We start from the raw sequence: 20,641 nt of genomic DNA, 5'->3' as shown, positions 1-20,641 counted from the left end.
AATTGGTACAAGTTGGGATACAGAAGGTGGAGAACTACCCAGCAGAGTAAGCTAATCTGGACAAAAGTACAATGAGACCTTCAGCAGGAGATAAGCAGAGGCAGAGATGGATGATAATATCAAAATGAAAGTAGGTAATCTTTGTGATGGAGAGAATATCTCGTTAGCAGCTCAGCTCACTGCCACGTAGGACACAAATGCTGAGAACAGTCTTGTTCAGCCTGAGGTAGTAAGGAGGGAGAAGTGAATTGGTGGCTAGGGAATAGAGTTCATGGTAGAGGCCAAAGAAAATTACTTTGATCAGTCTACTGTTTTCATTGGAGGGTATATTTGCTCATCCAAGACTGAATATCTAACAAGTATCCTGAAAACACAGGCAATGGACAGGTTGAGAATGGTGGTTGTGAGGTAGAACTGGATATAATCATCATATATGTGCAACTTGGATTTGATTTATTGTCATATGTACCGAGGTGCAGTGAAAAATATATTTCTGTGTACAGTCCGATTGGTCCATACATAAAAACATACGACAAATACACGATGTAAATACATAAACATCGGATGAAGAATATGGTGTATAGTGCTACAACAGTAGCGAAGGTGTGTAGAGAGATCGGCTCAGTCCATAAGAGCAGTGTTTTTCAAACTTTTTTGCCTGGCCCCATTTTTATCAACCGGCCAACCTTCGGGGCCCACGCCAACCAACCTTCAGGACCCCTGCTGGCCGACCTTTGCGACCCACAGTGGCCGACCTTCACGACACATGCCGGCCAAACTTCACAGCCCACCGATTTCGCTTACCTTTAATGTGATAGCCTGCTTGGTCCTCCCAATCTCGCTTGCTTTGTCATTCCCTGTTACATTTCTGCTAAGGACTTCAGCTGATGATATAAGTTCTCACTGCAGTCGTTGAAAAAAATCAAGAAGTTTGTCCTCGAACTCACCATGCTTAATCTTCAAATGCCTTTGAAGTTTTGAGGGTTTTAATCTTTCATTTGCAAGCAAGTCCCTGCATATAACATACATTGGTTTTGCATCTTGATTTGCAGTGACACAATCAATAAACCCATACCTCAAGAAAACTTCTTTACGCTGCTTTGTTCCTGATTTGAGTTTCTTCTTAAAGGATTGTTCACCAGAGGCCCTGGAGCTCACACCAGCACTGATGGCATCTCAAAATGGAGGAATCTTTCTCGTGCCCAGAGCACATGATGTCAGTGTATGGGACATGTGATTTGCTCCCTGCTGATGCCTCTGGGTCGGCGCGCTGATGTTAGGAGGAGGCGATCTGCCTCGTTGGGTTCCCGGCCTGCGCACTATTGAGGGGGCAAGCATGTGTGGAACAGCCGGCATTCCGAAAGCCGGTCACGGCCGTTTAGCACTTCCTATCACGATCGGGAACACTGCGATCCTCCCGACGCCCGCCCATGACGCACCCACGGGTCATGACCCTGAATTTGAAAAGGACTGCATAAGAGGGTCATTCAGAAGTCTGGTAACAGAGGTGTAGACACAGTCAGTGGATGAAAGACAGGTTTGCATGATGGACTGGGTGTGTTCACAACTCTCTGTAGTTTCTTACAGTCTGGGATTATGACTGGATTTCAAAGAGTGGAACTAGGGAAGGGTAGTGTTGGAGGTTTATGTTGTCTCATGGAGGTCTGTAGGCCTGTATACGTGAACAATAACACTATTAATAACATCTAACTATATACATATATACAGGATACAGTCCTGACGAGGTGCTATCTTCATGCTGACTTCTGTCAGACTTAACTCCTACACGCTAATGATAATAATAATCACTTATTGTCACAAGTAGGCTTCAATGAAGTTACTGTGAAAAGTCCCTAATCGCCACATTCCGGCACCTGCTCAGGGAGGCTGGGACGCGAATTGAACCCGCGCTGCTGGCCTTGTTCTACATTACAAGCCAGCGGTTTAGCCCACTGTGCTAAACCAGCCCCTAGTAAATGTAAGAGAAAACAGCGTCCCTGAGTGGCCTCGAACCACCAACCTTTCGGTTAACAGCCCAACGCGCTTACCAATTGCGCACTCCTCCCATGTGACTCACCACATCATAATGTGGATGGTACAGTTTCCCCAGTCCCTCTCAGGCCTTACAATCCTGAACACCCAAATACTACACCTCTCCCAAGACTTAACCCAAATGTACGAACAATAATATTTATATTCTACCCTGAAGTCTTTGACTTTGCGGATTCAAAGAATCCGGCGGTTTTACAACTCTTCCAGATCTATTTGTTTTCAACTTCTGAGGAGTGGTAGTCTCAACTGCTTTGGGCTGACATTCTTGGTCTGGAGTTTAAATTAAAGCTTTTGGTGTTTCAATTACTCGAGTGTCAACATCTGGTATGCTTCTTGTATTCCTCAGTGTTGTATTTTTCTTTGTTGACAATCTGTTTTCCATGGTCAAATACCATAGACTGATCCCTCTTCTTCCAAAGGGAATGTTCGCTCCATTCTTTTATGGAGTGGACTTGAGTTTTCTTTTTCGGTAAGGCCTGCCATGTTCTTAAAGTTGAAGGTTTACCTCCCTTATGTTTGTATGTTCCTTAGCTTTGAGCTCACCCTGCAGTTTGGTTTCTAATACTATGCTCTGTTTCTTCATGTGCCTTTATACCTTTCTGAGCTTTGACTTGGTGAGTTGGTGATTGCTTATTTCCTGCTCCAGAATCAACTTCATGTCTTGCATGTACGTTTGAAGTCCCAGATTAGTTACTGTAGTTTTTCCTGGTTCTGTGGCAGCAGCTGTTTGAATCTGAAGTTTGTGCTTCGCCTTCTGCTGCTAATCCTTCTCCTCTGTATCTTCTGTTTTAAGAATGTTGGTGCTGATTTGGAGGTTTGGCTGGTCTGACCGGTGTATTTTCTGCCGTCAGCAAAGGAGCGGGAATAACTGCCAAGCAAAGAGTGAGGACAATTCTGAACTGAAGTCCGAGCCAAGTTTATCAGCACTGGTGAACCTCTCTGGAGTTCCAATTGAATGTAGTTGACTACAGTTGTTAGTTTGACATCTTCTGCCATTTTGACGAGGTTGAAGGAAAGACCAGTATCTCTGCTCAGGAGAGAAAAGGTTGGTTGTGGATGACATAGAAATCTTTGATCATTTGCTTGTTGCCATACTGAAGCGGCTCTTGAATCGTGCCTATGACCGGCAGTTGGATTCCTCCAGGATCATACAGTGGTGTGTCTATTATCCGTAGTGAGAGGTCTTTTAGCCACAATTCCTGACTACAGGATCATCACACTGACTCCTGCTTCTAAATTGAATTTTGTGAGGTGTCTATTTGCAGATATGGTAACATTACAAAATGTAAACCTGGGATCCTTAATTTCCCCCGATAAGCGTTGTTTGACTTATTCTTGGTGTTGGTCATCTATCTCATGACCCCGTTTCGGATCGTCTACACGTCTCAAGGTTTTGGACTTGGACATCTTGTCCCAGGCGGTTGCAGTGGAATCACTGTACAGTGATTGCTGGACATTTCTGATGCCTATGAGATCTTTTGGCATCATTGACATGGTCTGCCAGCATCTTAAGTTTTTGCTTGGGTATTGCTTTCCGTGGCATGGAGTCTCTTTGCCCTATTTTTGCCATATAAACTGGACTGTTAGGGTTTCTCTGCACCATAGTTTAACTTCATAACACAAAGCGGATCGGTTTTGCTGGCCATCTTCCAAATCTGACAATGTGGATGGCTTTTTCCAAAGAATGTAACTCTAATTATTTAGCAATCAGAATAAATGAATAAATCATGGTGTTAACCCACCTACATTAACATTTCAATCTTGACTATAAAACAACCTATAATTTTTAGACCAAAGGATTGACACACAAATAAGAATCCAACCAGGATAGAAATCTCACATTTCCATGACCTGATTGTGCAGCTAGTTACATATATTGGTCACCATTCCCATAGGAACAATAGGCTTTGAACAAAGATACAGTTGGTCAAATCAATTATTACATTATAATTATTTTGCATCGCTAAACTTTGAAACAGTGAATTCCATAAATTTGTCACATTGTACTTGAGCAAATATTCATGCACTTAGGCATAAGCAAGACATGACAAACAACATATTCAAAAGGTGGAACCTTGCCATCTTGGTTTTTGCGTGCACAGCAGAGTGATTTCCAAGTTGGGAACCCGGTTGTGTGAGCACCAGCCCTTCTGGTGAACTTTCATGATAACATCCAATTAGGAACCCTACTCTGGAATCGGCATCCAATTAAGGATGGCAGGTGGGGTGATGAGTCAGGATCACGATTGAATGTGCAGGTTTGAAGGGCTACTGGCAGTTTTTACCGTGGCTGCAGACATTTGTGCTGTGGTGACTTGGAGGAGCTAGTTCTGAAAAATATCAAAGGAAGATGGGGAAGGTCTCTCACCCTGTTAAATTGTGACAGTCCCTGCAGGAACTGCCAGCCATTTCCTTATCTAGATTGCTTCAGAGACCAGTTTCTATCATTGCAAATTTCTGCCTTTCGTTGGCCTCAGGTTTGCTGTTTACCCCCTTTATGGTACTGAGTGTATGTCAGTTGCATGCCTTAACAACATCCTGCAGCGCACTCATGTCCTCTAACCTATCACGATTCAGACCCTGAGTGTAATCCATCCGTTGTTGGCAAATAGCCATTGCAGGTGCAACATTTCTCTCAATTGCCTTCAACATTTTCATTGCCTTCCTGCTGCTGAGCAGGTAGCTGGCATGACTCCCAACCTGCCCTGGAAAAGATTGAAGGAGGTGGGAAGATGTTGGGATGCCAACCTGATGGGTATTTTCTTGATTTTCCTGGCACCCTAGAAAATTTATCCTCATAGTTTTTGCTTCAATCTCATGAAATTAAGTTGTTTATCAAAAGCCAACTTGAAGATTTTCTGTCCAATACTGAGTATACAGCAGTCAACAGAGGTTCGGAATGGGAAGTTAGCACCTGTACAACCCCTTTGACTTCTTTAGGGAAAGTGATCTCCGACAATGTGCTACAGCTGACCTTGCAGGAGGCACTTGGCAAAAGGTCCACACGAACAGTAGTTACAGTAAAAGCTGTGGAGGTTCAGCATATATCTTGGATACGTTTTAATGTATTTGCTGAGAATTAGGAAACCGGGAATACTTATTGGAAGAATTTTATCATGATGTGGAAAATTACTGAGTGGTGTTTCTTGGGGATTGGAATCACTGCTGTATTTGAATTACACTAACTTTTTTTAATATAAATTTATACTACCCACTTATTTTTTTCCAATTGAGGGGCAATTTAGCATGGCCAATCCACCTACCCTGCCCATCTTTGGGTTTTGGGAGTGAGACCCACGCAGACACGGGGAGAATGTGCAAACTCCACACGGACAGTGACCCGGGGCCAGGATCAAACCCAGGTCCTCAGCGTCGTGAGACAGCAGTGCTAACCACTGTGCCGCCCTTTTTTATAAATGCACTTTTCTAGTTTCCAAATTCACTAGGAAACCACTAAGCCTGAATTACATTCAGAACTTGGACTCAACCCTTTCCCGATTGGTCAGATTTGCAAATATTAGTCGGTGGGCTAGTGGGATCAGAGGAGGCATTTCAAATTGCAGAACAAGTTGAACAAAATATGTTGGCAGAGAAATATCAGGATTTTAGTAATGACAAATGTAAAGCACTGTACATAGGAAAGAAAATGGGCAACACATACGGTGAATGGTATTGTAATAGCTAAGGATGGTAGGCCCACATTTAATATAACCAATTAGTGCAAAGAAGCAATCAACAAAGCCAATGGAATTTTTATGTATATTGAAAATAAAATGTATATGTCCAAGAAAGTGGTGGTCAAACTGTATGGTACGGTGTCCCATTCTGGTCAACCAGATACAAAGGAGACACTGATTGGTGATAGTGAAAGATAATGGCCATTTCCTCTTGAATTGAGGAAAGTTTGGAGAAACTTGAACTTGTAAGCATAAAAAGGTGGTGTCTAATACGTGCTCGTAAACATATAAAAAGATAAACAGTATGGTAAAGTTAAATGTGGAAAATTACTTGATTAAAATTATAAAATAGAACGGTTACATGTTTAAACTGAAAGTAATTTTAGGAAGGTTATCAGGAAGTTTGTCGTGCAAATAATGATCAACAAATGGAATGGGCTCGTGGAGGTAAAAACCCTAGAATTGTCTAAGAATCAAATAAATGCTGCAGTGAAAAGCATTCATGGCCCTTTTGGGTGGATCAAGACCATTTGATCATCTGCCTCTGCTGCTTCTCTCCATTCCCTGACATTTAAAAAAAGTTTATAATACCCAGTTATTACCTAACTTCCATTAAGGCTCCCCTAACGTTGAATAAGCATCTTTTCTCTCCTGTCTCTCTTCCTCATACCCGCTCCAAGCTCATTTTGTCAACGAGGCACAACTCTTGCTCTGTAGACTATTCCTCCTAAACTACTGAGCACTCAACATTTCTTCCTGGCTCCTATGTTACATGACATTACTCTCTTGGGTTCTGTCCCCATCTCCTTCAAATCTGCCATTATCACCCCACCTCAAGAAATCAACCCTTAACCCCCTCTGTCCTTGCTCTTTTCTGTTGCCACTGCGCTATCTTGAAACTAACTCCCTTAACTCTGTAAATCTATCGTCACCTTCCAGAATGGTCACTATCTTTCTTGGAGTTTCTTTCTTTGAATCCTTCCCATCAGGTTTCCACCATAATCCTGAAATGGCTCTTACCATGGTCACACATTTATTCCTACTTGATTGTGAAAAAGATAAATTATCCCTCCCTATCCTTCTTGACCTGTTTCCAGCCATAGACAGAGTTGAACTCTAAATTCTACTTCATTGCCATTCTGCCCTCACCTGACTGAGGAAAACTGCACTTTCTGGTTTTATTCATATCAATCTTTTTGTATCCAGAGAATCACCTACAATGACTTGCCTTCCCATTCCTGCACAGGTGTTCCTCAAAGATTTATCTTTGGTCCACTCCTTTACTTCATCTAGATGCTGCTCTTTGACAACATCATGGCATCAGCTTCAATTTTTATGCTGATAATATTTAATTCTGCCTCTCATTCCTGTAATTCTTCTTGTTTCTAAATTGCCCGATTACTTATCTGATGCCCAGTATTGATTGTGTAAAAATAACCTCCAGTTAAATATTGGGAAAACCAAAGCTATTATAACTAGTCATTGTCACAAACTCTGTTCCCTCATTGTTGACTTCATTCCTCTCCCCAGAAAATGCCTGAGGCTGAACCAGCATGCTCATAACCTTGCACTCACATTTGACCCTGTGATGAGCTTTTTAGCACACATCTGCACCATCACTAAGACTGCCATAACATCGCCTGTTTCCGACCCTGCCTCAGTTTACCTGCCAATGAAACCCTCATTCATGTCTTTGTTACATCTAGACTTGATTATCCCAATGCATTCCTGGTTCATCCCCACAAACATGAGATCATTCAAAACTCTGCTCCCATCAAGTTCTGATATTTTCTTCTATGGCTCAGTGTCAAATTTTGTTTCATAATTCACCCTTAAAACTCATTGAGACTTATTATAATCTTTATTAGTGTCACAAATAGGCTTACATTAACATTGAAATGAAGTTACTGTGAAAATTCCACTAGTCGCCACACTACGGTGCTTGCTCGGGTACACAGAGGGAGAATTCAGAATGTCCAATTCACTTAACAAGCTCTTCTTTCAGGACTTGTGGGAGGAAACCGGAGCACCCGGAGGAAACCCACGCAGACACGGGGACAATGTGCAGACTCTGCATGGACAGTGATCCAAGCCAGGAATTGAACCCTGGCACGGTGCAGCAACAGTGCTAACCACTGTGCTAATGTGCTGCTCCCCCATAATCTCAGCCAGTATGGGAAATGAAGCTGCACTGCTGGCCTTGATCTGCATCATGAACCGGTCTAGCCAAGTGAGATAAACCGGCCTGCACATTACATTATTATATTATTGGCATTATATAAATGCAAGTTGTTGGATGAATGTACTATTGATCCATAGTTATCTTGAGAGATTTCTTACTTCTGGCTTTGTAGAGTTCATTATTTTCTCTTATGTTCTAAAAGGAAAAACAACGCAATCCAATCATAATTGTCTAGTTTGCACTTTCCAATCCCAGATATATATTTATCCTGTATTCTCACCAGTATATCTTTTAATGATAATCCATTTGTCCTTCGCTGAATAAATTCCCAAACCTTCATTAAATTGGAGTTAATTTGCATACTGCTCTATTTAGGTGCAACCATTTTCTCTTGAAACAGCCCTTGTTCCAAAAGCTACCACATTTACGTGTGAGCCATGTATTTTGTGCAAACTTTCTTTTAGCAAACATAAGAACATTACTTTGTATTCCAAATCATTGAGTTGAAGCAATAGATGCCATTAAAACCCCCCAAGTGATTTCCATGTTATGAAGTTGGTTCCTATGTGGGCCATACATTGTGCCATGTGTGTAGCGCACAAAGACTCACGAGAGACGAATAGAGATGAAGTCGATGAAGCTTTATTAAGCGTGACTTGTTCCCCGCAGTTCAGTAACAGACTGGCCTGCGGGGGAGAACTCCTGGTTCTTATACTCCGCCTTCAGGGCGGAGCTAGAGATCAACAGCCAACCAGGACCCGGGATCTGTCAGCCAATGACATCGCGGCTTCACAGTCCCACATGACCCCTAATGCATACTACCACATTCACCCGTTGTTAAAAATGAACCCGGCGGGGTGGTGCTTCGCATGGTGGTAGAGGTTTACAAGGCTGGTCCTGGGAGGAAAAACTTTTGCATGTCATCACAGTTTGTACAGGGTTTTTTTGTTTTGAACTATTTACAGTATTCGTAAGAGGGAAACAGGGGAAAAAAAATTCTCGTCAAAGTACACAACATTCTAGTGTTACACCGATGCCACAAGTCGGTCGGGCGGTCTGGTCGTCCTTGTCGATCGCCTCAGCCCTGGTGGTGGTGGTGCTTGTTCCAGTGTTGTCGCCTCCGGGAGCTTTACGGTTTCTGCTTCAGCTTCACTTCTGGTCGGACCTGGGAGGAGGACCGATCCTCCCGGGAAGGGGGCTGTCGTGGGGTGCGCCGGTGGCAGGGAGGGGGTGATTGGTGTCGGGGGGGTGTGCGTGTTGCCGGCGGGCGCCAGATCTCGCAGGGAGACCGTGTCCTGTCGGCCGTCGGGGTACTCCACGTAAGCGTACTGAGGGTTCGCGTGGAGGAGGTGAACCCTCTCGACCAACGGGTCCGACTTGTGCGCCCGCACATGTTTTCGGAGCAAGATGGGTCCTGGGGCCACCAGCCAGGTCGGCAGCGACGTTCCAGAGGAGGACTTCCTGGGGAAGACAAGGAGGCGCTCATGAGGCGTTTGGTTAGTGCTAGTACACAGTAGCGACCGGATGGAGTGGAGAGCGTCCGGGAGGACCTCCTGCCACCGTGAAACTGGGAGGTCCCTGGACCGTAGGGCCAGTAGGACGGTCTTCCAGACCGTGCCGTTCTCCCTCTCTACTTGCCTGTTCCCCCGGGGGTTGTAGCTGGTCGTCCTGCTCGAGGCTATACCGTTGCTGAGCAGGAACTGGCGCAGCTCGTCACTCATGAAGGAGGACCCCCTGCCGCTATGGACGTATGCGGGGCAACCGAACAGTGTGAATATGGTGTTAAGGGCTTTAATGACTGTGGCCGCTGTCATGTCAGGGCAGGGGATGGCGAAGGGGAAACGGGAGTACTCGTCCACCACATTCAGGAAGTATGTGTTGCGGTCGGTGGAAGGGAGGGGCCCTTTGAATTCCAGACTAAGGCGTTCAAAGGGACGGGAAGCCTTGATCAGGTGCGCAACATCCGGCCTGAAAAAGTGCGGTTTGCACTCTGCGCAGATGTGGCAGTTCCTTGTGACTGAACGGACCTCCTCCACAGAGTAGGGGAGGTTGCGGGACTTTATAAAGTAGTAGAACCGAGTGACCCCCGGGTGGCAGAGGTCCTCGTGGAGGGTTTGGAGGCGGTTAATTTGTGCGTTGGCACATGTGCCGCGGGATAGGGCATCAGACGGCTCGTTCAGCTTTCCGGGACGGTACAGGATCTCATAGTTGGAGGTGGAGAGCTCGATCCTCCACCTTAAGATCTTGTCGTTTTTAATTTTGCCCCGCTGTGCATTATCGAACATGAAGGCTACTGACCGTTGGTCCGTGAGGAGACTGAATCTCCTGCCGGCCAGGTAATGCCTCCAATGTCGCACAGCTTCCACTATGGCTTGGGCTTCCTTTTCCACTGAGGAGTGGCGGATTTCTGAAGCGTGGAGGGTTCGGGAGAAAAAAGCCACGGGTCTGCCCGCTTGGTTAAGGGTGGCCGCTAGAGCTACATCGGAGGCGTCGCTCTCGACCTGGAAGGGGAGGGACTCGTCAATGGCGCACATCGTGGCCTTTGCGATATCCGCTTTGATGCGGCTGAAGGCCTGGCAAGCCTCTGTCGACAGAGGGAAGGTCGTGGTCTGTATTAGGGGGCGGGCCTTGTCTGCGTACTGGGGGACCCACTGGGCGTAATATGAAAAGAACCCCAGGCAGCGTTTTAGGGCTTTTGAGCAGTGAGGGAGGGGAAATTCCATGAGGGGGCACATGCGTTCGGGGTCGGGGCCTATTATCCCATTGCGCACTACATATCCCAAGATGGCTAGCCGGTTTGTGCTGAAAACGCACTTGTCCTCGTTGTATGTGAGGTTCAAGGCTTTAGCGGTCTGGAGGAATTTTTGGAGGTTGGCGTCGTGGTCCTGCTGATCGTGGCCGCAGATGGTTACGTTGTCGAGATACGGGAACGTTGCCTGCAACCCGTGTTGATCAACCATTCGGTCCATCTCTCGTTGGAAGACCGAGACCCCGTTTGTGACGTCAAATGGGACCCTTAGGAAGTGGTATAATCGCCCATCTGCCTCGAAGGCTGTGTACTTGCGGTCACTTGGGCGGATGGGGAGCTGATGGTAGGCGGACTTGAGGTCCACGGTGGAGAAGACCTTATATTGGGCAATCCGATTGACCATGTCGGATATGCGGGGGAGAGGGTACGCATCTAGTTGTGTGTACCTGTTGATGGCCTGGCTATAGTCTATGACCATCCTTTGCTTCTCCCCTGTCTTTACTACTACCACCTGTGCTCTCCAGGGACTATTGCTGGCCTGGATTATGCCTTCCTTCAGTAGCCGCTGGACTTCGGACCGAATGAATGTCCGGTCCTGGGCGCTGTACCGTCTGCTCCTAGTGGCGACGGGTTTGCAATCCGGGGTGAGGTTTGCAAACAAGGATGGGGGCTCAACCTTGAGGGTTGCGAGGCCGCAGATAGTGAGTGGGGGTATTGGGCCGCCGAATTGGGAGGTTAGGCTCTGCAGATTGCACTGGAAGTCTAATCCCAGTAATGTGGGCGCGCAGAGTTGGGGAAGGACGTAGAGCCTGTAGTTTTTAAACTCCCTCCCTTGCACCGTTAGGGTTACTATGCAGAAGCCTTTAATCTGTACGGAGTGGGATCCTGCGGCTAGGGAAATCTTTTGCGCACTGGGACGGATGGTCAAAAAACAGCGTCTTACCGTGTCGGGGTGGATGAAGCTTTCTGTGCTCCCGGAGTCGAGCAGGCATGGTGTCTCGTGCCCGTTTATCAGCACCGTTGTTGTCGTCGTCTGGAGCGTCCGGGGCCGTCCTTGGTCCAGCATCATTGAGGCCAGACGTGATCGTAGTGCTTGAGCGTCTTCCTCGAACCCCGTGGAGCCGTCGACACTAGGGTCCGTTGTTGCCGTCCAAGATAGCGGCGGGGTGAACAAAATGGCCGCCCCCATGTATCGCACATGGCTGGGGGGTCACAAGATGGTGGCGGGGGTGGACAAAATGGCCGCCCCCATGCGTCGCACAGGTCTGGGGGGTCCCAAGATGGCGGCGCCCCTCCTCCCCTCGTGGTGGCCGGGACCCAAAATGGCGGCGCCTGCGGGTCGCACATGGGGCGCTGGGGGGGTTGGGGAGCGTTTGAAACGCGCAGGACTCCTTGTTCTCCGGGGACAGCGGTGGCCGGGACCCAAAATTGCTGCGCTTGCGGGTCGTACATAGGGCACTAGGGGGGTTGGGGAGCATTAGAAACGCGCAGGACTGCTTCTTCTCCTGGGACAGCGGCGACCTCCCGGGACCGGCACACAGCCGCGAAATGGCCCTTTTTCCCGCAGCTCTTGCAAATCGCTGCGCGGGCCGGGCAGCGCTGCCGGGGGTGTTTCGCCTGGCCGCAGAAATAGCAGCGGGCTCCCCCGGGACGACTTGGAGTCTGAACCGCGCAAGCCTGTGGGGTGGGGGGGGTTTGTCGCGATGGGGGTCCACGGAGCCCAAGGGGCTGCCGCGCGGTCGGGGCCGTACGCGCGGGCGTTTCGCGCGGCTACATCCAGGGAGGCTGCAAGGGCCCGTGCCTCTGAGAGTCCCAGCGACTCTTTTTCCAAAAGTCTTTGGCGGATTTGGGGAGAGTTCATACCTGCGACAAAAGCATCGCGCATCAACATGTCCATGTGTTCAATCGCGTTTACCGGCGGGCAGCTGCAGGCCCGTCCCAAAATTAGCAGCGCGGTGTAGAATTCGTCCAGCGATTCTCTGGGACTTTGCCGTCTCATTGCGAGTTGGTAGCGTGCGTAGATCTGGTTCACTGGGCGAACATAGATGCTCTTTAGTGCTGCGAACGCCGTCTGGAAATCCTCTGCGTCTTCGATGAGAGGGAAAATTTCCGGGCTTACCCTCGATTGCAGGACCTGTAGTTTCTGGTCTTCTGTGACCCGGCCGGGGGCCGTTCTGAGGTAGGCCTCGAAACAAGTCTGCCAGTGTTTGAAAACTGCTGCTGAGTTCACTGCGTGGGGGCTGATCCTCAGGCATTCCGGGATGATCCTGAGCTCCATAGTCCTTTAAGCACGCTTAATAAATTGTAGCGCACAAAGACTCACGAGAGACGAATAGAGATGAAGTCGATGAGGCTTTATTAAACGTGACTTGTTCCCCGCAGTTCAGTAACAGACTGGCCTGCGGGGAGAACTCCTGGTTCTTATACTCCGCCTTCAGGGCGGAGCTAGAGGTCAACAGCCAACCAGGACCCGGGATCTGTCAGCCAATGACATCACGGCTTCACAGTCCCACATGACCCCTAATGCATACTACCACAATGTGTAAGCAATTCAGCATTCCACAGGTATTGTCTTTATTTTTACAGCACATGGGTGATAATAGACCAACTATTAGCTATGCCTTTGTCACAACTTGTTTTTCTGGCCTTTTAACTTCTGATTTCAATACTTGTGCATAACTTCTCCACATTATCTTTTAATAATCTTTAATAACCTTTATTCGTGTCACAAGTAGGCTTACAGTAACACAGCAATGAAGTTACTGTGAAAAGCCCCTAGTCGCCAGACTCCAGCGCCTGTTCGGGTACACAGAGGGAGAATTCAGAATGTCCATTTCACCTAACAGCACTTCTTTCAATCTTGTGGAAGAAAACCAGAGCACCCAGAGGAGATCCATGCTGACAGGGGGAGAACATGCAGACTCCGCACAGACGGTGACCCAAGCCGGGAATCGAACCCAGGTCCCTGGCACTGTGAAGCAACAGTGTTAACCACTGTGCTACAGTGTCGCCATAAAAGCCTATTCTTATAACTCCTCTCACCTTTATATACATTACTACTTTTTAAACCTATCCACTTTTCCTGGTTTATTAATTTGTCTCGACACTTGGCTTCTTACTTTACCTGAATGTTAATATCCCATCCTTGCCCTCTGACATTTTATTCATCTATTCATCTATTATAGCATGAAAAGTGTGCCTCATGCCCATTGTCTTTCTCACCAATATTGTAATTAATTCTTCACTTTTATGGTAAAAGATAAATTGATTTTTCAGCTGAAAATAACAGAATTTACAGCTAAAGCATTAGGTGATCATGTTAACATTGCTATGTAGTAAAAATAAGAAAATGTTGATATTACTGAGCAGGTCTGACAGGATCTGTGGAGAAAGAAGCAAAAACCAACAGCCAGAATTTTCCAGCCCTCCCGTGCTAGGCTCCTTTGCAGCCGAGCTGGCAAGACATCAAAATTTCCCTTTGCATCGGCAGGACTGAAAAGTTCCTTCAGCATAAAGGGGCTGGGAAATTCCGACCAACGTTTCAGGTCTGTCATCTTTCATTAGAGCAAAGCAGATGGTATAATGGTGATTTCACAGAATTTATCATCCTGGACTCCCATTCACTTTATTCCCCCGAATACAGTACTTTAAGCATCACACACACCAGCAATGCTCAAGAGCTTAACCCTCCAAGAACACAATGTTGCAGAAACATATTTTCCCAATAGATTTCTTGTGTTTGTGTCACATTACTGAGCCCATAAGCAAACAAAGAATATTATGAACTGAAACAAGCATCTTTATTGCTAATGTGTGCAGATGAGATTGTAGAGGTTAACAATTAAAATTGTGATGAATCACCAGGTGGAAAAATGCCATGTGCCTCCTGTTTCCTCCCATCCCTCGAGTAAAGGGTGCAGCGAGGAAGCAAACATAACAGCCAGACAAGTTAAACTGATTATTTTCCCAATAGTAAATTGATCTAAATGAGGTCTAATAATTGTTCGAAGATGTACGGTTTCTTTTAGTTAATGTTTAAAAAAAGACTTTGATGGTGATTTTCCAGGTCCATTCCAGATAAATCCCATCATGGTTAACTCTCATGAGAGGTCATAATGAGATTTGAGATCTGAGATTCCCCCCCCCCCCCCCCCCCCCCACTAGTGATGTAATCAGGTGGGCCTGAACCTGATTACCAGCTGACCCATCAACGGGACGGGCGTGGCCATGTACACCCAGTGGCCCGCCAGGTGCTGCCACCCCGTTCACTCATAAGAAGCCCCATTGCAGGGGAAGAGCAAAGCGCACCCCGAACAGTGGATACATGCACCGTGGCCTTTGGCATCCTCTCGGGCAGAAGACCCACCAGTGACACTGTCAGCTAGCTCACACCACAGGATCCCAGTTGTCTCCAAGCCCTGCCTGCCAAACTGACCCTGCTCCCAACCATCCTGACTCCGGTCAGGATGTCACAACCTGTGTACCGCACACAGGATCCACAGCATATTACAGCTACAGTGCCGTGCTGTGAAGAACGTCCCATGGGTGGGGGGAGTGGGGGGTGGGGTAGGATTGGGTGAGGGGACATGCAGACTGGGGCTGCAGTGCAACCCAAGGCCACCATGTAGCCTGTTGGACCAGATGGCCACGGGAGTACTCCCGGCGGTTGTGGGCCATCTTCTCTTGGGGGTGTGGACAGATAATAATAATCGCTTATTGTCACAAGTAGGCTTCAATGAAGTTACTGTGAAAAGCCCTTAGTCACCACATTTCGGCACCTGTTCGGGGAGGCCGGTACGGGATTTGAACCCGCGCTGCTGGCATTGATCTGCATTACAAGCCAGCTGTTTAGCCCACTGTGCTAAACCAGCCCTTAATGCACATTGTGAGACACTTGGACATGGGCTGCACAGGCGGTTCATAGCTAGTGGCCTGTGTGTACAGGGCACCTGTCCATGGTGAGTGGTACAGGTGTTGGCATGTGGTGCGAGGGGGCTGCCGGTGGCTGGGGTTCAATCGTCCTCTGGGAGAGGGGTGCATGTGCAGGACAAGCATGATGCCAGATGCGCAGAGGTGTTGTGTTGGCTCACGCTGGCTGGCCTGGCGGGTTGCCCCTCATGCAGCACTGTCTACCTGTCTGTCTGGTGGGAGCCGAGTGGGGGAGGGATGTGGCAGGAGGGTGATCCCATGGGCACGTAGGTAGTGGCTCACCCTGGCTGGCAAGGGACTTGCCCTTTCTCACATAGCATTGCCTACCCATCCGCCTGGTGGGGGGTGTGGGACAAGGTTGTGCCGGGGCATGGAGGTGATGACTCACCAGAGCCGCCTTGAGGAGTGTGGGCAACCTCATTTGGCACTGCTGACCGATCCTCTCTCTGAGGGCCCATGGTGCTCACTGTGCCACGTCTGCCCGGCCTGGCTGACATCGGCGGGTGGCAGCTTCTTCCCATCCCGGGGAACAGGATGTCATGCCTCTCCTCCACGGTGTCCAGCATGGTTTTGAACTATGCATCTGCAAACCTCGGGGCCTCTCCTGATGGAGCCATCTTCTTTGCTGGAATGAGAGTGTGTGGGGAGTGGAGTGCTTATATGCAGCTCCAGCTTATCAAGCTCTCTAGTGCCAACCCCCGTGAATCTTATGGCGGCGTCAGTTGGGAATTGCACTATGGCGAGAGTGCTGGCCCATTAGCATTTCCTGAATGGCTCCAGCACTGCCGCCTTCATTGGGACTGGGGAACACTCCCATTTCAGCCTCGACGTCAACACTTAGTCTCTCAAACCGAGAATCCACCCCTATATGTTTTCCCCTGCTGATGTGACATCACGTCGGTGGGAATCATTAATGCTCTTCAGGAGTCGGAATGACCATGCTGGGGCACAGAGACCAGTGTAACCCTGGATGGTTGGCACCCTGGAAGTGCCAGGGTGGGCCAGGAGGTTGGACCTCCAGGGAATCCCATGGGGAGGGGGTTCCCACTAAACCCGTTTCCAGCAATAGTGGTGGACGGGGGCCGCACTGAATTCATGATGCCAGCATTGGTGGTGGTGGGGGCACTGACGCGACGATCAGGGGGGCGGGGGGGGGACTTTACTTCCACTCTGTGTAGCTGGGCTTGCCGGCTGAGTCCCTACCCCGCCAGAGTGATGGCACCAAACACTTCCCCTGCTTTTATTTTTGACAAAGTGTCAGAAGATCTGGAGAGAAACACCGGTTTTCAGTCAGAACCTGACATTTTGCCATTTTGGGGGAAAATTCTGCCCTTTATCTTGAAAACTTATAAATATCTTCAATAGCTGTTAATCATTTAACAAATTAACACAAAGTATAAAGGTAATATTTTAGTGATGTAGGTTGAGCAAAAAATATTGGGCATGACATGGGGAAAACGTCTACCCTTCTTTGAAGGGACCCCTTCGCCCGAGAAGGCAGACTGCACCTCAGTTTAACATTTTTTCTGAAAAAGGGCACATCCAACAGTTCAGCACTCCCTTAGTATTTATTGCATTGACGTGTCAGCTTAAATTATGTGCTCAGGTCCCTGAAGTCGGGCTTGAATCCACTATCTTCTGACTTTGAGGTGGGAGCACTGCCACTGACATCTTGACATCCAAGTAGGAGAAAGCAGCAATCATAGCAGGAAATGAGAAGAAACTCGCAGGTAGCCCCTTTTCCTGATATACAACCCATAACCTCCCATCTGCAAGAAAACTAAAAGCCGGAGAAGCTGAAAAGGACAGAAGACATCATGATTGGAAAAAAACAGAAGAGACAAGAAAGAGAGGATAAAAAGTAAAACAGTAGCAAGACTTAGGCGAGTGACCAATTGAATTGCAAATTTACTAATAACTATTAAAGCTGCTACAAATATTCTGAATATTGATAAGAAACTTATGTGTCCGATAAAGCATGTTTTTGTACATTTTAAAAGCATTGACTTTCACTTTGCTGCCATTACTAGTTATTATCTAAATAAGGATTTACTGTTGTGATCTTTCAATATGCCACAATGAAAGTAAATCTCACAGAAGGTGATTGTGCAACTAAACTGTAGATCTTGGATTGAAATATGAATACCATCTTTTAATAGTTTGGGTTCATCAGTACAGATAAATATAGGTGCATTCCTGGAACATCAAGTCAGGATGTCAAATGGCTTCAACCTGATTTCAAAACTAGGAAATTGCATATCAGGGGCGAAATTCTCCGGTATCGGCGCGATGTCCGCCGACCGGCGCCAAAAACGGCTTCACGCCAGCCCCCAGCGATTCTCCGACCCGGCGGGGAGTCGGAGAATCTCGCCCCAGATTACTCACAGTGGGAGGATTGGACATACTCATTAAAATATTTATTTTTCCTGAAAAACCCAAGTTTATCAATGTTGTTAAAACTGCACCAGTGAACCACTCATAAATACATCAATACTTTTAACAAATAAATTTAGAGTACCCAATTATTTTTTACAATTAAGGGGCAATTTAGCTTGCCCAATTTACCTATCCTGCACATCTTTGGGTTGTGGGGGTGAAGCCCACGCAGACACGGGGAGAATATGCAAACTCCACATGGACAGTGACCCAGGACCGGGATTCGTTCCCGGGTCCTCAGCGCCGTAGGCAGCAATGTGAACCACTGTGCCACCGTGCTGCCCTATACATCAATACTTTTTAATGGAAATAAACAATCATGTTTTATTATACTTCCCGATTGCAGTCAGTCATAGAAGATGTTATGCTTGTAATTATGCAAATGATTTTTAGTTGAAACTTGAAGCCTCACCTAACCAATGCAAATTAAACCACATTTTGGGTGGAATTCCCTGTTTGCGCCCAGAGTTTAGTAACTCCACCACCAAAACTTTACCATCTCTCTGAAAACCACAAGTTGCCCTTCCATAACCATTATGAATGAACTAAGTGAAATATCCTGTTAGAAAAACACTATTAAGTCTCATGAACCAGTTCAAATGTGACCAGGAATATCTGATTTTAATTCAAAGAGAAGCAGTCGTTATTGTAATTTATGAATGCAAAGAAATCTGAATGGAATTTGGGGGTTCTCAACTATTTCGGTTTAGGCAATGAATGCTTCAGAATGACTAGTTCAAGCTATTTCAAATACTTTTATGCATCTGTCATTTCATCCTTTCGTCCTTCTCTACCAGTGAAGATATTTTCACTGAATGTGTGAGGAGCTGCAGCTTGTATACAGCTCTGGGGATGTCTATTCATCCTGATTCAAGAGATTATTTTTCCCAGACAAATCCTCTGGCCAACTTCAGCGATGCCAATTTATGTATGGCTAGTGATCAATTGGCAAAAGTATTAAGTGTCTCAAAGCCAAGATATAACACCATTGCCTGTTTCAGTAATAAAAATTAATTGTTTACCCATTAAGAGAGAAGTTTGACGATAATCCATCCAAGGTTTAGATGATCTGTCATTTTGAATACTAGCAGTGACTGGCTTCATTTATATGGTTCCTTGCATTTATCTTTTGCCGTTTGTGCTTTATCGCCACATTCTGACTTGCTGTTTTGAGAAATTCCTTTTGCCAATCCATCAAAACAATTCCTTCTGTCAAGTCCTTATTGAGAATTGCTGACATCTGAAATGTCTGACTCCAGCTTTGGCCACTTCAAATGATTGAGTGAAAGATGGGACAATCCCAGGGGATATTTGATTTAAGACCATTTGGTTTGTGAAAGAGCAATGGTACGATTCAATTGTCTCAATCTACCTACAAATTCCATTGATAGAGGGATTCAGTAGTGATCCCTGAGCCGATCAGTTCAGAAAGGCCCAGCTTTAGATTCCTAATCAGTTGCTCAGGTTGCAGGATCTTTTCCAGAACATCAGCAAAGGCACTGAAATTGGTTCTGCACTGCTGACATATGGGAGAGAAAAATAAACAATGTACTTACTCTTAATACTGAATAGGAATCACTGTTGAGAAGAGTGTGCATGTGTGGGAGAAACATGTGTGTACATATGTGTCGAGTGGGGTGATTTTAACACCGGCGTTCTGGTGGAACACAATGGGATGGAGATTACAATTGCACCCAGGTGCTCTGCATAGTTACCTTCTTCACATTGAGAGCACCTTTCATCATACTGTATGGCACAACCACTGTTGTTAATGGGACAAATTCGGTTCAGGCCGAGCAGCTCAACACCGGGATTTCCATGAGGTCCTGCTGCGCATCAACAGCTATAATGAAAAATGAAAATTGCTTATTGTCACAAGTAGGCTTCAAATGAAGTTACTGTGAAAAGCCCCTAGTCGCCACATTCCGGCGCCTGTTCGGGGAGTTCGGATGTTCGGGGAGGCTGTTACGGGAATTGAACCGTGCTGCTGGCCTGCCTTGGTCTGCTTTCAAAGCCAGCGATTTAGCCCTGTGCTAAACAGCCTCTGTAGAATGTATTCTGCCATAATCTGTAACATCATGGCCTGGCATATCATGCATTATACCATCAAGCCAGGGGACTGGTTCAGTGAGGAAATTAGAGGAGCATACCAGGAGCAACACTTAATAACACCTAAAAAAAAATGAGATACCAACAGCGAAACAGTGGAAGTAGATGTCAAACAGAGTGATCCCACAATGGATCAGATCAAAGTTTTACAGTACTGCCCTATCTTATCAAGAGTTGTGGTGTTGAACAATTAAACAACCAAAATTAGGAAGAGGCTCCCTGAACATCCCCGTGTTCAATGATGGTGGGGTGCAACAGATCAGTGCAGAAGATTACACACATGTTTGCAACTATCTTCAGGCGGAACTAATAGATGATCCATCTTTGCCTTCTCCTAAGGCCCCCACCATAACCGAAGCCAGCTAATTCTATTTACTCCACATGGTAACAAGAAACAGCTGAGCCCTCTGAATGCAGCATAAATTATAGCCCCAATAATCTTTTGGATGTAATTATGAAGTCTGCTTCAGAACTAACCGTACTTCTAGCAAGCAGTTTCACTATAGC

General features: G+C 46.7%; 1 protein-coding gene across 2 annotated transcripts in view; it reads left to right on the top strand.

Moving 5' to 3' along the window:
• Positions 1 to 20,641, top strand: part of eci2 (enoyl-CoA delta isomerase 2) — a 197,257-nt gene that overhangs the window by 46,215 nt on the left and 130,401 nt on the right. The gene's annotated exons all lie outside the window — the stretch shown is intronic.

Source organism: Scyliorhinus torazame, chromosome 6 (assembly GCF_047496885.1).
Source record: "Scyliorhinus torazame isolate Kashiwa2021f chromosome 6, sScyTor2.1, whole genome shotgun sequence".
Lineage (NCBI taxonomy): Eukaryota > Metazoa > Chordata > Chondrichthyes > Carcharhiniformes > Scyliorhinidae > Scyliorhinus > Scyliorhinus torazame.
Note: the sequence above shows the minus strand (reverse complement) of the source record. Positions and strands in the feature narration are given on the sequence as shown.